The following is a 15435-nucleotide window of genomic DNA, read 5'->3' on the forward strand; positions in this document are numbered from 1 at the left end:
CAAACCAAGAAAAAGACACTTACAGAGAACAAACTGATGGTTACCAGAGGGGAGGTAGGTTAAATAGATTTTATAGATTAAGGAGTGCACTTGTGATGAGCACCAGGTGTTGTTTATGGAAAGGTTGAATCATTAAATTGTACACCTGAAATTAACTAATCAGAATTTAAATAAAAACTTTAAATAAATAAAAAGAAGGAAGGGGAAGAAAAGGATAAGAAGGAACCAAGGTAAAGCAATTTGTTGTTTGGCACAGCCAGGTCAATAGCCTAGAAACAGGTAACATTTTGAAAGGATACCTCCACACTACAGAGCAGAAACAGGAAGAAAAGAAAAGGAAAAAAAAAAACCCACATCACTAAAGGCAATGAAATAAATAACTGTGTATAAAGCTTAGTTTCCCACACTTACTTGTTCATTTGTTTTTTGGGGATACCCTTTTGAATGAACTGTTTTAAGTTCCTCTAGCTCACCTACAGTATTTTTGAAAGTATGTTATTACAAAGTACAGTTTCTATTTGAGTTATTTTGTTAAGGATAAAGCAACTCAAATACTACACTACTGATAAACACAAGAATACTAAAAGTCAATTATGCTTACTCCTAATCCAGGAATAAATGAAAACTAAGATTAACTCAGCTCATAGACCTTAGTTTTTGCCACCTCTTTCCCTCTTTATTTCTGCTATTTATACTGCTGAGTTCATTACCACTTTCATACTTGGAAATGTTTGCTTTTCCTGCTTGGACTTGCTTTACAAATCACTGAATTGTCACTTTTTCACACAACAGGATTTCATCACAGAGTATAATTAATCCCACTAAAGCAAACATGGTAAACTTTAGGCCCAGCTAAGGGACCATGGATGAATTAATCTCTACAATAATGATGATACAATTTAATACACAAGATTTTGGTGAGGTTAATGTATGTGAAAGAGCTCTAAATGTTTAAAGTGTCACACAGAGGTGAGGGTCTCCATTTCTTCATCTGTCATATGGGAGGATTCCAGTAGCTGACCACTAAAGACTTCCTTCCATCTCTAAAATTCCTTTAATATTTACATTTGAAACACATAAAAACTCTACTTACTGATAGGATAACATTACAGTTATAAGAAACTTAGGGAAATCAACTCAAACTTCTCATCTCATAAAAGGTGTCCAAAGGTAGGCCAGGGAACCTGCTGACTGGAAAAGTCAGTAGGAAACTTGGGGCAGGTAAGACCTGACTACAGCAAAATCTCTTCCGGCATGTGATGCTGTTCGCCATTCTGTGAGCTTAAAACCTTTCTTCGCCACAGCTTAAACAATTACCTTTCAAACTGGTGACAATGAAAAGCTCTTTAAAAATATGTAAATATTATTTTGGAAAAATGACCTAACTTCTAGTAGTTCAATTAAGAATGATACTAAGAGCGACAAGATGGTGGAGCAGCATGGAGACCCTCAGCTTGTCTCATCCCTGAAATGCAGCTATATCAGCACCAAACCATTTTGCACATTTAGGAAATTGATCAGAGGATTAACACAACAATCTGCATAACTTTAGCCACAGAACTCAGCAGGTATGCAGTTCTGTACAGGTGAACTGGGGGAGAGAAAAGCCGTGGAGGGTAGGGAGCTGTTTTTGTGGAGGACAGAGAAAGGGGGAAAGTGCAAAAAAAAAAAACACTCCCCCGAAAGTTTCTGGAGAGAAAGACAAAGAGTGAAAACACTCACAGGGGACTGAACAAGAAATCTGTTCCCCAAAACCACTGACGGAAAGGAGAGGGTTTTAATACCACCAGGATTCTATAAACTGTGGAATGCAGACTCTGAAGTTGCAAAGCTTGGTGCCTAGCTGTGCTCTGGTGAGGAAATAGGGTGAAGTCCCAGAAGCTGGCAACGTGGTCTGAGGGGTCCATGTGCCACACAGGGAGAAGCAGTTCCCCTGCTAGGAGAGCATTTGGTAGAGGCTACATGACCTCCCCACAGGCAATGGTTCCAATGGACCCTAGAGAGCAGCCACATTTGCTGGTATTGGGACAAAGATGCCAGAGTGCAGTGAAACATGGCACTGGCTGTGTTGTGATTTGCCATCATCTCTGAACCTCTGCCACTGTGTGATGGCAGGAACGATTTGTGAGGCAAGCCAGCAGGGCCCATTGTTCGGTGAGACCCTCCCACAGAGAGTCTGCACAGATCCAAGCCACAGGGGTCTCTGAAGTGTAGGGTTTTAAACACAGCCCCAACTGAGATAAAACTCTGGCAGGTGGATGGCTTGGACACGAACAGGGTAAGAGGCTGGGAGTGGATGGAAACTTGAGACAAAGGACAGGTGCCAGAGGCTAGGGAGATGGGTGAAGCCGTTTCCACCTCTCCCCGGCAGGCGCAGGCACACCACACTGACCCACCCCAGTGAGCTAAGCAGTGACACCTATTGGAGAGCAGAGGCATTACAACAAGCCCCACCCAACTGCCCCCTCTGAGCACTTCCCCTAGAAAACCAGCACAAGTCCCTCTACCTGCTTAGTGTACAGACTATAGAGTGCTTCATAGTTTGAGTTCTAGGGGAAATGGGATGTAGTAACTTCATTCGCTTTTCATTCTGTTTGCTGGTTCATTTATTCATTTTTTATACTTCTGTTTTTGTTTAAATTTTTTTGTTTTTGTTTTTGTTGTTTTCCTTCTCTTTTTTTCGGATACAGAAAGAAAAAAATTATTTTTATTTTCTTTTTTTAAATTTTTTAAACATTTTTTTTACTTTATTTTTAAAAATTGTTTATTCTTTCATTTTATTTCATTTTATCCTATTTTATTCTATACATTTTAAAATTGTTAAATGTTTTCTTAATTTTTTGTCTTTTCTTTCTTTTCTTTCCCTTTTTTCTCTATTCTATCAAGCTTCTTTCAACAAGCAGACCAAAATACACCTAGGATCTAGCTTCCTTTTTTGAATTTTTGTTTTGCTTTAAATTTTTTTAATTTTAATTTTATTTTTTTCTTCCTCCAAAATGAAAAAACAAAGGAATTCACCCCAAAAGAACAGGAAGAAATCACTGCTAGGGGCTTAATCAACACAGATATAAGCAAGATGTCTGAAATGGAATTTAGAACCACAATAATAAGAATACTAGCTGGGGTTGAAAAAAACATAGAATCCTTTTCTGTGGAGATGAAAGAAGTCTAGTCAGGATGGAATTAAAAATGTTATAACCAAGATCAAAAGGATGCCTGGACAGCAAGGATGGATGAATAAGAGCAGTGAATCAGCAATATAGAAGACAAAATTATGGAGAATAATGAAGTAGAAAAAAAAGGGAAACAAAGGCAAAAGAGCACGTCACAAGACTGAGAGGACACAGTGACTTATTAAAAAGGAATAATCTCTGAATCACAGGAGTCCTAGAAGATGAAGAGAGAGAAAAAGGGGCAGAAGGTTTATAGCAGAAAATTTTCCTAATTTGGGGAAGGACACAGACATCAAAATCCATGAAGCACAGAGAACTCCCATTAGATTCAACAAAAACCAACCATCACCAAAACATATCATAGTCAAATTCACAAAATACACACACACAGAAAGGATTATGAAAGCAGCAAGGGAAAAAAAAAAGTCCTTAACGTATCAGAGAAGCCAGATCAGGTTTGCAGCAAACCCATCCACAGACACGTGGCAGGCCAGAAAGTAGTAACAGGATATATTCAAAGTTCTGAATCAGAAAAAGATGCAGCCAAGAATTCTTTATCCAGCAACGCTGTCATTCAAAATAGAAGTAGAGATAATGGGTTATCCAGACAAACAAAAACTAAAGGAGTTTGTAACCACTAAACCAGCCCTGCAAGAAATGTTAAGGGGGACCATTTGATGGGAGAAAAGACAAAAACAAAGAAACAAACAAACAAGCGAAAAAACACCAAAAGCAACAAAGACTAGAAACAACCAAAGAACATCACCAGAAATACCAACTCTATAGGCAACACAATAGGACTAAATTCATATCTTTTAGTACTCACTCTAAATGTCAATGTACTAAACACTCTAATCAAAAGACAAATGGTATCAGCATGGATAAGAAAACAAGACCTTACTAGATGCTGCTTACAAGAGACCTATTTTAGACCTAAAGACATTTGCAAATTGAAAGTAAGGGGATAGAAAACCATCTATCAAGCTAGTGGTCATCAAAAGAAAGCTAGAGTAGCCATACTTACATCAGACAAACTAGATTTTAAAATAAAGACTGCAACAAGGGATGAAGAAGGGCATATCATAATTAAGGGTTATATCCACCAAGAAGATCTAACAATTAAAAATATTTATGCTCCCAACGTGACATATCCAAATATGTAAATCAATCACGAAAATAAAGAAACTCACTGATAATAATACCATAATAGTAGGGGACTCAACACCCCACTTAGAGCAATAGACAGATCATCTAGGCAGAAAATCAATAAGGAAACAATGCTTTGAATGACACACTGGACCATATGGACTTAACAGATATATTCAGAACATTTCACCCTAAAGGAGAATACACATTCTGCTTGAGTGCACATGGAACATTCTCCAAAACAGACCATATACCGGGACACAAATCAGCCCTCAACAAGTACAAAAAGACAGAAAACATACCTTGCATATTTTTGGACCACAACACTATGGAATGAAATCAACCACAAGAAAAAATTTGGAAAGATCATGAACACTTGGAGATTAAAGACAACTACTAAAGAATGACTGGGTAAACCAAGAAATTAAAGAGGAAATTAAAAAGTACATGGAAGCCAATGAAAAAGGAAACATGACAATCCATAACCTCTGGGATGCAGCAAAGGTGGTCATAAGAGGGAGGTATATAACAATTTAGGCCTTCCTAAAGAAGGAAGAATGGTCTCAAATACACAGCCTAACCTTACAGCTAAAAGAGGTAGAAAAAGAACAGCAAATAAAGCCCAAAACCAGCAGAAGAAGGGAAATAATAAAGATGAGAGCAGAAATCAATGACATCGAAATAAAAAAAAAAAAGGTAGAACAGATCAATGAAACCAGGAGCTGGTTCTTTGAAAGAATTAACAACACTGATAAACCCCTAGCTAGACTGATAAAAAAGAAAAAGGAAAGGACCCATAATAAATAAAATCATGAATGAAAGAGGAGAGATCACAACCAACACTGCAGAAATACAAACAATATTAAGAGAATAATATGAGCAATTATATGCCAATAAAATGGGCAGTCTGGAAGAAATGGACAAATTCCTAGAAAAATATAAACTACCAAAACAGAAACAGGAAGATATAGAAAATTGGAACAGGCACATAACCAGTAAAATCAAATCAGGAATCAAAAATCTCCCAACAAACAAGAGTCCAGGGCCAGATGGCTTTCCAGGGGAATTCTACCAAACATTTAAAGAAGAGTTAACAACACCTGTTCTTTTAAAGCTGTTCCAAAAAATACAAATGGAAGGAAAACTTCCAGCCTCATTCCACGAGGCCAGCATTACCTTGATTCCAAAACCAGACAAAGACCCCACTAAAAAGGAGAACTACAAATTTCCCTGATGAAAATGGATGCAAAAATTCTCAACAAGTTACAAGAAAACCAGACCCAACAATACATTAAAAGAAGTACTGACCACAATCAAGTAGGATTTATTCCTGGGATGACAGCTGATACAATATCCACAAAACAATCAATGTGATATATCACATTAATAAATGAAAGGATAAGAACCACATGATCCTCTCAATAGATGCTAAAAAAGCATTTGACAAAATATAGCATCTTGATTAAAAAAAAAAAAAACCCTGAAGAAAGTAGGGACAGAAGGATCATACCTCAAGGTCATAAAACCACATATGAAAGACCCACAGCTAATATCATTCTCAATGCAGAAAAACTGAGAGCTTTTCCCTGAAGGTCAGAAACATGACAAGTCTATACACTCTCACCACTGTTATTCAACATAGTGTTGGAAGTCCTCACCTCAGCAACCAGACAACACAAAGAAATAAAAGGCATCCAAAATGGCAAGGAGGAAGTCAAACTTTCACTCTTTGCAGATGACATGATCCTCTATGTGGAAAACTCAAAAGACTCCACCAAAAAACTGCTAGACATGATACATGAATTCAGCAAAGTCACAAGATATAAAATGAATGTATAGAAATCGGTTGCATTTCTATATACCAATAACGAAGCAGCAGAAAGAGAAATCATGGAAGCTATCCCAATTACAATTGCACCAAAAACCATAAACCTATCCAAAGAGGTGAAAAATCTATACACTAAAAACTATAGAAAGCTTATGAAAGAAATTGAAGACACAAAGAAATGGAAAAAAAATTCCATGCTCATGGATTGGAAGAACAAATACTGCTAAAATGTTGATACTACCCAAAGCAATTACATATTCAATGTAATCCCTATCAAAATAACACCAACAGTCTTCACAGAGCTAGAACAAACAATCCTAAAATTTGTTTGGAACCACAAAAGACCCTGAATAGCCAAAGAAATCTGGAGAAAGAAAACCAAAGCTGGAGGCATCACAATTCTAGACTTCAAGCTGTATTTCAAAGCTGGAATCATCAAGACAGTATGGTACTGGCACAAAAATGGACACAAAGATCAATGGAACAGAATAGAGAACCCAGAAATGAACCCACAAACATATGGCCAACTAATCTTTGACAAAGCAGGAAAGAATATCCTGTGGAAAAAAGGCAGTCTCTTCAGCAAGTGGTGTGGGGAAAACTAGACAGCGACATGCAGAAGAATGAACCTGGACCACTTTCTTACACCATATATAAAAATAAACTCAAAATGGATGAAAGACCTAAATGTAAGACAGGAAACCATCAAAATTTTAGAGAAGAAAACAGGCAAAAACTACTTTGACCTCGGCCGCTCCAACTTCTTAGTTGACATATCTCCAGAGGCAAGGGAAGCAAAAGCAAAAGTGAACTATTGGGACTTCATCAAGAAAAAAAAGCTTCTGCACAGCAAAGGAAACAATTCGCAAAACTAAAAGGCAAGTGACAGAATGGGAGAACATATTTGCAAATGACATATCAGATAAAGGGTTAATATCCAAAATCTATGAAGAACTTATCAAACCCAACAGCCAAAAAACAAATAATTCAGTGTAGACATGGCAAAAGATATGAATAGACACTTTTCCAAAGAAGACATCAGGTAGCTAACAGATAAATGAAAAGATGCTCAACATCACTCATCATCAAGGAAATACAAATCAAAACCACAATGAGGTACCACCTCACACCTGTCAGAATGGCTAAAATCAACTCAGGCAACAAGAGATGTTGGCGAGGATGTGGAGAAAGGGGAACCCTTTTGCACTGGTGGTGGGAATGCAAACTGGTGCAGCCACTCCGGAAAACATACACAGGTTCCTCAAAAAATTAAAAATAGAACTACCCTACGACCCAGCAATTGCACTACTAGGTATTTATCCAAGGGATAAAGGTGTGCTGTTTCAAAGGGACACATGCAATGTTATAGCAGCACTATTGACAACAGCTAAAGTATGGGAAGAGCCCAATGTCCACTGAGTGATGGATGGATAAAGATGTGGTATATATATACAATGGGATATTACTCAGCAATCAAAAAGAATAAAATCTTGCAATTTGCCACAACTTGGAAAGAACCAGAGTGCATTATGGTAAGTGAAATAAGTCAGAGAAAGACAAATATGATTTCACTTATATGTGGAATTTAAGACACAAAACAGATGAATATACAGGAAGGGAAGCAAAAACAAAAACAAAAACAAAAACAAAAAAAAACAGGGAGACAAACCGTAAGAGACTCTTACAAAGAACAAACTGAAGTTTGCTGGAGGGGTGTTGGGTGGGGAGGATGGGCTAAATGGGCAAGGGGCATTAAGGAGGACACTTGTTGGGATGAGTACTAGGTGTTATATGTAAGTGATGAATCACTAAATTCTATTCCTGAAATCATTATTACACTAAAAAAAAAAAAAATGATACAAACAGCAAAAGGGGCTCCAGATTTAACTGTACAGCTATTCATTTGGCTTGTGTGATATTCAATTTAAAGTCAACAGGCGGGTGACTGGGTGGTGCAGTTGGTTAAATGTCCAACTCTGATTTTGGCTCAAGTCATGATCTTACAGTCCATGAGTTCAAGACCTGTGTTGGGCTCTGCACTGACCATGAGGACTCTGTTTGGGATTCTCTCTGCCCCTTCCTCTCTCTCTGGCCCTTTCCTGCGCGCGCTCTCTCTCTCTCTCTCTCTCTCAAAATAAACTTAAAAAAAAAAAAAGTCTTTATAAAAAAAATAAAGTCAATAGGCATGATACAAACCCTATCTAAACTTTCCAAATTAAAGGGTTTCAATTCTGATTTTGTTACTTAACTAGATATGTGATCTTGGGCAATTTATTTATTTCTCTGATCCTCAGTCTCATCTTTAAAATAGGAATAATACCAAGTATATCACACCTGGTTACTGTGAATTAAAGGAGCTAGCTCATGTAAAGGCCCTTTGACGGTCTGGCATATACTTAGTTCCCTTCTCTAATCTCTTTAACTTCTGGGAAATAAAGAATGCTTTTTTCTCCTTTTACTTTATCAGAAAAATTCCTGAAATTAAATGCATGGGGTCCTGGTCCTCAAATTCATTTATCAGCAGTTGTGCAACAACTAAACTGAAATAAAATTAGGGGCATTGTGACCTAATGGAAGGCAAATGAGGTTTGGAGTCAACAAATCTGAATTTGAATCCCAGCCTATCTAAGAGCTTTAGACCTTGAGCAATTTACCAAACCTCTCAAAGCTTCTCATCTGAAAATGAGACTATTATCTAGCAATTTAGCATTCTGTCTTTCCTAGTCACAGAAACATGGCAAATACTTTGAATGGGACATATCTTTGTCATCTTTGTCTCTTCCATACCAAGGCAAGTTTCAAAATTATAAGATTTGATGCTGGAATAAGACAAGACATTGATAAAAAGAGATTTAACACTGCAAAGATGTGTTACATCATGGAAAGAAAACGTACAAACCCAGTTTAACTGGTTCCAACTCTAGGCATTATGTCATTGCTTCCTTTTCTTTCCTTAGGAGTGGACCTCAAATATTCTTTTCCTACAGGAAGATGGAAAGTGGGAAATACATATTAGTGAAGGTTATCTGAGTCATACTTTAAAACTGAGCATTCTTTAACATACCTTTAGGCAGAGTCAAACTGTTACACATTCTATTTAGTGGACTTGTTTTTAAGTGATGACATAACTAAGAGGTATTTTAGTTTAGAAAGTACTATTGTTTAAGTAGCCAGAAAAGTAAACTTACCACAAAAAATTACTTTCAATGAAAAACAATACCTTTGTTAAAGATAACTACACAGGATAGGATTGCATGAAGTACTGTAGTTCATTACATTATGCAAAAATATTTCTACAACTAAGTTCTTAATCTTCTGGGTAAAGGGTAAGCGGTGAGATATATAAAACTATGAGACTCTAGTGAAAGCTATGAACTGCATCTCCTGAAAAAGGCACATACATGAATCATATTTTACATATAATTTCAGTCGAGTCATTAAACCCAGTCATCTATCCTGAGAATCTCTAAAACCTGTTAGTAGACTCCAAGGAACCAGTTTTTGAGTTTTCAAAATAATGGATTTACAAGATTTTAGAACCTGAAGCAACTTGGCAACCATGTAATCCAAACTGCTAATAGAAAAATAAAGAAATACTGGCCCAGAAAGATGAAAAGAATTAAGTAAAGCCTTAGTCTACTCAGGAACAGAGGTATCCAATTATTATGCTAATGTACATAAGACTGACCATGCAAAATTTAGTATATAGCAGTGCCTTTGGGTTAGAATAATTCTCACAATGGAACCCAAAGAGGAGACTTCCATATGGTCTTTTGGCCCAAACATTACTGATAGTTAAGAGAGTGAATTTTGGAGTTCTATATAAATGTGAAAAAGTTGATCAAGTCACTTAATCTGTCTCAAAAATAAATAAAAACATTAAGAAAAAAAAATTTTTTTTTAATTTTTTTTTTTTTCAACGTTTATTTATTTTTGGGACAGAGAGAGACAGAGCATGAACGGGGGAGGGGCAGAGAGAGAGAGGGAGACACAGAATCGGAAACAGGCTCCAGGCTCTGAGCCATCAGCCCAGAGCCTGACGCGGGGCTCGAACTCACGGACCGCGAGATCGTGACCTGGCTGAAGTCGGACGCTTAACCGACTGCGCCACCCAGGCGCCCCTTTTTTTTTTTAAATAATAAATTTCCTGGTGCGCCTGGGTGCTTTAGTCCGTTAAGCATCCAATTCTTGATTTCAGCTCAGGTCATGATCTTGGGATCATGAGATCAAGTCCCAAGCCTAGGATTCTCTCTCTCTCTCTCTCTCTCTCTCTTTCTCTCTCTCTCTCTCTCTCTCTCTCTCTCTCCCCCTCTCCCACTTGTGCTTTCTCTAAAAAAAAAAAAAAACAAAAAAATAAAATAAAATAAAATAAAATAAAATAAAATAAAATAAATAAATAAATAAAATTCTTGTCTGCAACAACATGGATGATCTAGAGTATAAAGCTAAGTGAAATAAGTCAGTCAGAGCCAAATGTCATATGATTTCACTCATGTGAAATTTATGAAATAAAACAAGCAAAGAGAAAAAGAGACAATCCAAGAAACAGACTCTTAACTAGAGAACAGATGGTTACCCTAAGGGGAGGTGGGTAGGGGGGAATGGGTAAAATTCGTGATGGGGATTAAGGGTATACTTATCATGATGAGCACTGAGTAATGCACAGAATTGTTAAATCACTACAATGTATACCTGAAACTAATATAACACTGTATGCTAATTGTACTGCAATTAGAATGTTTAAAAAGTATTACTTAAAAAGTATTTCTTGTCAAGTCATGAAATTAGATATAATATGAAATAAATCTCTAAGTAAATGAGATGCTTTCCAGTTCAACAAAATAAGTGGCAAACATTTACTGAGTATCTTCTACATAATATACTATTCAAGGTGTTACTGAGGATATAGAAAAGATCAAATTGTCCTTCTTTAAGAGAAATTATGGCAAGATAGAGCTTTTCCTTCTCATTTCCATCTTGGGTTCCATTTTTTTCCTTCTTTCCTTAGGGTTCAGCTTTTTTGCCCACATTCTCAGAGTTCCCAGCAGGACTAGGAGGACCCTGCACATGATAACTCCTAATTTTTATCTTTCACCAGAGCCTCAGACCCCCATGTCCTGTTGGGTTTTTTGGATGTTTCCACCTGAATATACCATAGGTAAAAACTCAGTATGTTCAAAACTGAGCTTTTCATCTCTTCCTAAAATTGATCCCTTCTTTAAATTCCCTGTTTTGGTTAACAGCACCATAGCCACTTAGACACATGAAAAGTCCAGCAATAATTACATTTCACCAATCACCTTCAAGTCTCATTGATTCTTACTCTAAATGCTTTCTAAGACTACTTTCTCAACTCCATCCCAATCAATAGTACCCAAATCCAGGTCACTATCTCTCAATATAACCAATTCAGTTATCTAACCAGTCCACTTTTATCCTACTTCAGATTCAATTATTATACTGCTGCCAAAATGATCCCTCTAAAATGAAAATCCTGCCACATCATTCACCATCATATGTCAGACCTTTCAAAGACTTATCCATAGAATGAAGTTAAAGTTCACCCACAGAATAAATGGACAGTGTGGCATGTGAAGTACTCAATGACCTCACTCATGCCTATCTCCTCAGCTTCACTTCCTATCTCCCACTTCATCACACCACAGCCACACTGAATCTCATGTGTTCTCACGCTGGTCTTTTGCCAATATATCCTTACAACCTTTGCACGCACAGGCAATTCCTACTTGTTCTTAAGATTCAGGTCCAGGATCACTTCCTCTGAGAAGCCTGTTCAGAGCATGCTTCCCTACCCGCCAAGCTCACACATCACCACAACAAGCAAGCGGGAGATATTTGTTACACTGAACAAAAATGAAACTAAGCAAACTAATGACACAGCAGCAAGTAAGTTATAAATATAAAGCCAGCAAGAAGGGAAACTAGATGGATTTCAGTGTTTCTTTGGAGAAAAAAGGTCTTGATCTGAGGAGTAATTGTTCAGAGTGTTGAAGAGAAGAAATTAAAGTATTTGAGTAAAAATAGAGATGGAAATGAACACATTTAGAAGTGAAATGTGTATAGTAAGGCTGGAGGGATAGTAAACACCAAATATAAACTCGTGAATGTTACCATCCTTTAAAAAAAAAAAGGTTTAGGGACCACAGCTGATAAATCACCAGACTTTTGAAACAATTTTCTCTGAAACTATACAGTATAGTTGCCATTTACAGACACTACTTTACACTTGCATTAGAGAGACATTAGTTTAGATATTTTCATTTTTTAGTTAATGCCCTGTAATCTTACAGGTTTAAGAAAATACTCATGCTTAATTAGCATGTACTGAAGAACTTTATATAAAATCCTGAAATTATAATCTTTATATTGCATGACAGTTTGCTGAAATTGGATAAGCTAACATAGACTCAGGTAGGTCAAGAGCTAGTCGACCTTATTAAATAATCTTTATTATTAGAACATTAGATTATTCCAAGTCAGCAGAAGAAACTGAAAAATATAGTGAGCTTAATGTTCATTTCACAGAGGAATTTAACTGTAAATGTTTTGTTCTCTGAACGCAGGATAATTAAAGAATATCAATCTTGAAACTTAAATACACTAGTCATAGTGCAGACGAAGAACAGATCTATGAGGTATTCGCATATGAAAAGTGAAGATTAAGGTCACCTACCAAGAATAAGAAGAGGGAAAAATAATTGTCATCCCTGAACTACACTTAATGACAAAATCTACTGCTTGCAGTGAAGATAGAGAACACTCACTCTGATACATTAGCTAGAAGGCCACACAATTAGTCAGAAGGGGATCAAGTTAGAAGCATAAGCAGCACAAGTAAATCAGTCAACCCAAACTGAATCATCTCTAAATGGAGTTCTGTATCATTTTTATTTTATATATTTAACTATATAGCTGCATAAGATAATAACAACCCAAGGCATATCTTCTTTATCAAAAAGAAAAATGATTAGGAAACAGACACCTGCTGACAAAGCACAGAAGTACTTGGAGTGTTAAAAGTCATTTGCATGGAGTTGTATGTCTTCTTGTCCTTGACTCTGTAAATGCCAATTCCTTGCTTTCAGGTTTGCAGACAGTAAAAAGTGAGATACAAAGCTGAATATTAATTCTCAAGATAACACTGATGTTATGTCAGAAGATATGGGTAATTCTCACTCTCACATAATACCTGTCATTTTAAAATGCCCCTACTGAAATGAACCAACATTCGTGAATGCAAGGCTAAAAAACCCTTTTGAATGTTGTATTCAAGCAAACTGACAGATATGAACGCACAAACACTCGTCTTCGATTATGAAATCCCCTCACACATAAACATCATTGTAAAATAAATTTCTGTCAGAGAAGAGGGACTGAAAATGTTGCAAGCTTGCTAAAGAGAGTAACACCAAGCTATAAAAGAAGCTGGCAGCCCGAGAATATGACAACCACGTATGCTCAAGTGTGCTGCAGATGATCATTTAGATGCTGTCAGCCAAAGTCAGCTGAATTTCTTCAATACTCCATTTTATGAAAAACCCCTCTGGCTTAGGGAAGGAATATAGACTCATCTATCTGATCTAAAACAGCCAACTGTTTTTGTCTGGTATGTATTTATTTTTCAACAAGAAGAGAGAGTTCTATATTTCTTGTGATCATAATCTTACCCATACATTGGGGCTAATGTCTGTACTGTACAAATGTAAAAATTATTCATTAAAAAAATAGCAGATTTTATATACATACACAGCCAATTCTCAATATTTGTGAGAATTTGTAGTAGTTATGTTCTATAGTTCCCACAAACAATGAATCAGTGAATACTGTGCTTCTATTGCTTCCAGGAAATGAAAAATACAGGGTTAAGTTCTTATAAGCCTCTGATTACATTTTCACCGACCGATCATTACACAAAGTTTGTTTTATGTGTATTTCTGTGTAAAAAACATCTTATTTAATATATATTGTTGATTCATTAAAATTGAACTCAACAGCATAATTCATGACTGAACAAAGTTTATCTAACACACATATAGTCTCCATAGGGCATATCACAACCATGTTGTATTTAGTAACACTACACATCACTTCAGCACATTTGGAGGACAGCATAATCACCCCAAAAAGGCACAAAAATTATGAAAAATGTGGCACTAAGGAGACTGCAAAAAGAACACTAGATTACAGTATGAGAGTTAAAACAAGAAGGCAAATGTCACCTTGTTCAACCTCAGCTAAAAATGTACACAGCAGGCAACTCATTTTTTTTTTTAAGTCATCTCTGTACCTAACGTGGGGCTTGAACAGGATCAAGAATCCACACACTCCACAGACTGAGCTAGCCAGGTGCCCCCAGGTAATTCACTTTTTCACCGCTCTTGAGTATATCTACAAATGACTGTAAAAGCACCATAATTATTGATTTGGGGGTTGCAAATAAACTTTAGCAAGCAGATAAATTTGCAAAAATGAAAGCCATGAATAAAGAGGATCAACTAGCGTGTGTGTGTGTGTGTGTGTGTGTGTGTGTGTGTGTATGAATGTGTATGTGTATATACACCTGTGGCATATGACATATGTGACAGGAAAGACAAGTTGTGGAACTCTCTAGTATGACACTCTCCTAAGGTCCATTCCTATATTTCCACTTGGCATACTGGATACCTCTACCTGAATGTACTATCAGCACTTCAAACTTAACAGACCAAGTTCATCTTCTGTGCTTATCCCAAACCTGCCTTCTGGTATGTCACTACTCAAGTCACTGCAACTCTGACTCCTTTCTCCATATCCCAGCCAGGCACCAAATCATGTTGTTTCATCCTCTAAAATAGCTCTTTAAAGTTTATCTCTCCCCAACCCAAGCCCACTACAATTATCACTAAATGCCTTTCTATCATTTGAACCATTAGCACAGTTTTACCATCTTCTCTATCCCCTACTCCAAAATCAAAGGCTATATTACAGTCAGTGTTATTTTTCCAAGACTTAATCATACTTTCACTTCTTGGTACCTATATAATGAGTTTCAAATTTCTTGGTTGTGATACACAATGCTTTTTCTGGCACCAAATCATCCCTGTAGATTCATCTACTGTCACTCATCTCTCATAAACTCTATAGCCACAATAATCTATTCTCCATTCTTTGAATATATCATGTTTTTTAAAGACCCTTTATACATGTTAGAAATGCCACTAACAATGCTCTTTCTTCCATTCTTTACCTGCCCTTAAAGCCTCTGCTGATGTCACTTCCTTTATGAAG

The sequence above is a fragment of the Leopardus geoffroyi genome, chromosome B3, assembly GCF_018350155.1.
Source record: "Leopardus geoffroyi isolate Oge1 chromosome B3, O.geoffroyi_Oge1_pat1.0, whole genome shotgun sequence".
NCBI lineage: Eukaryota > Metazoa > Chordata > Mammalia > Carnivora > Felidae > Leopardus > Leopardus geoffroyi.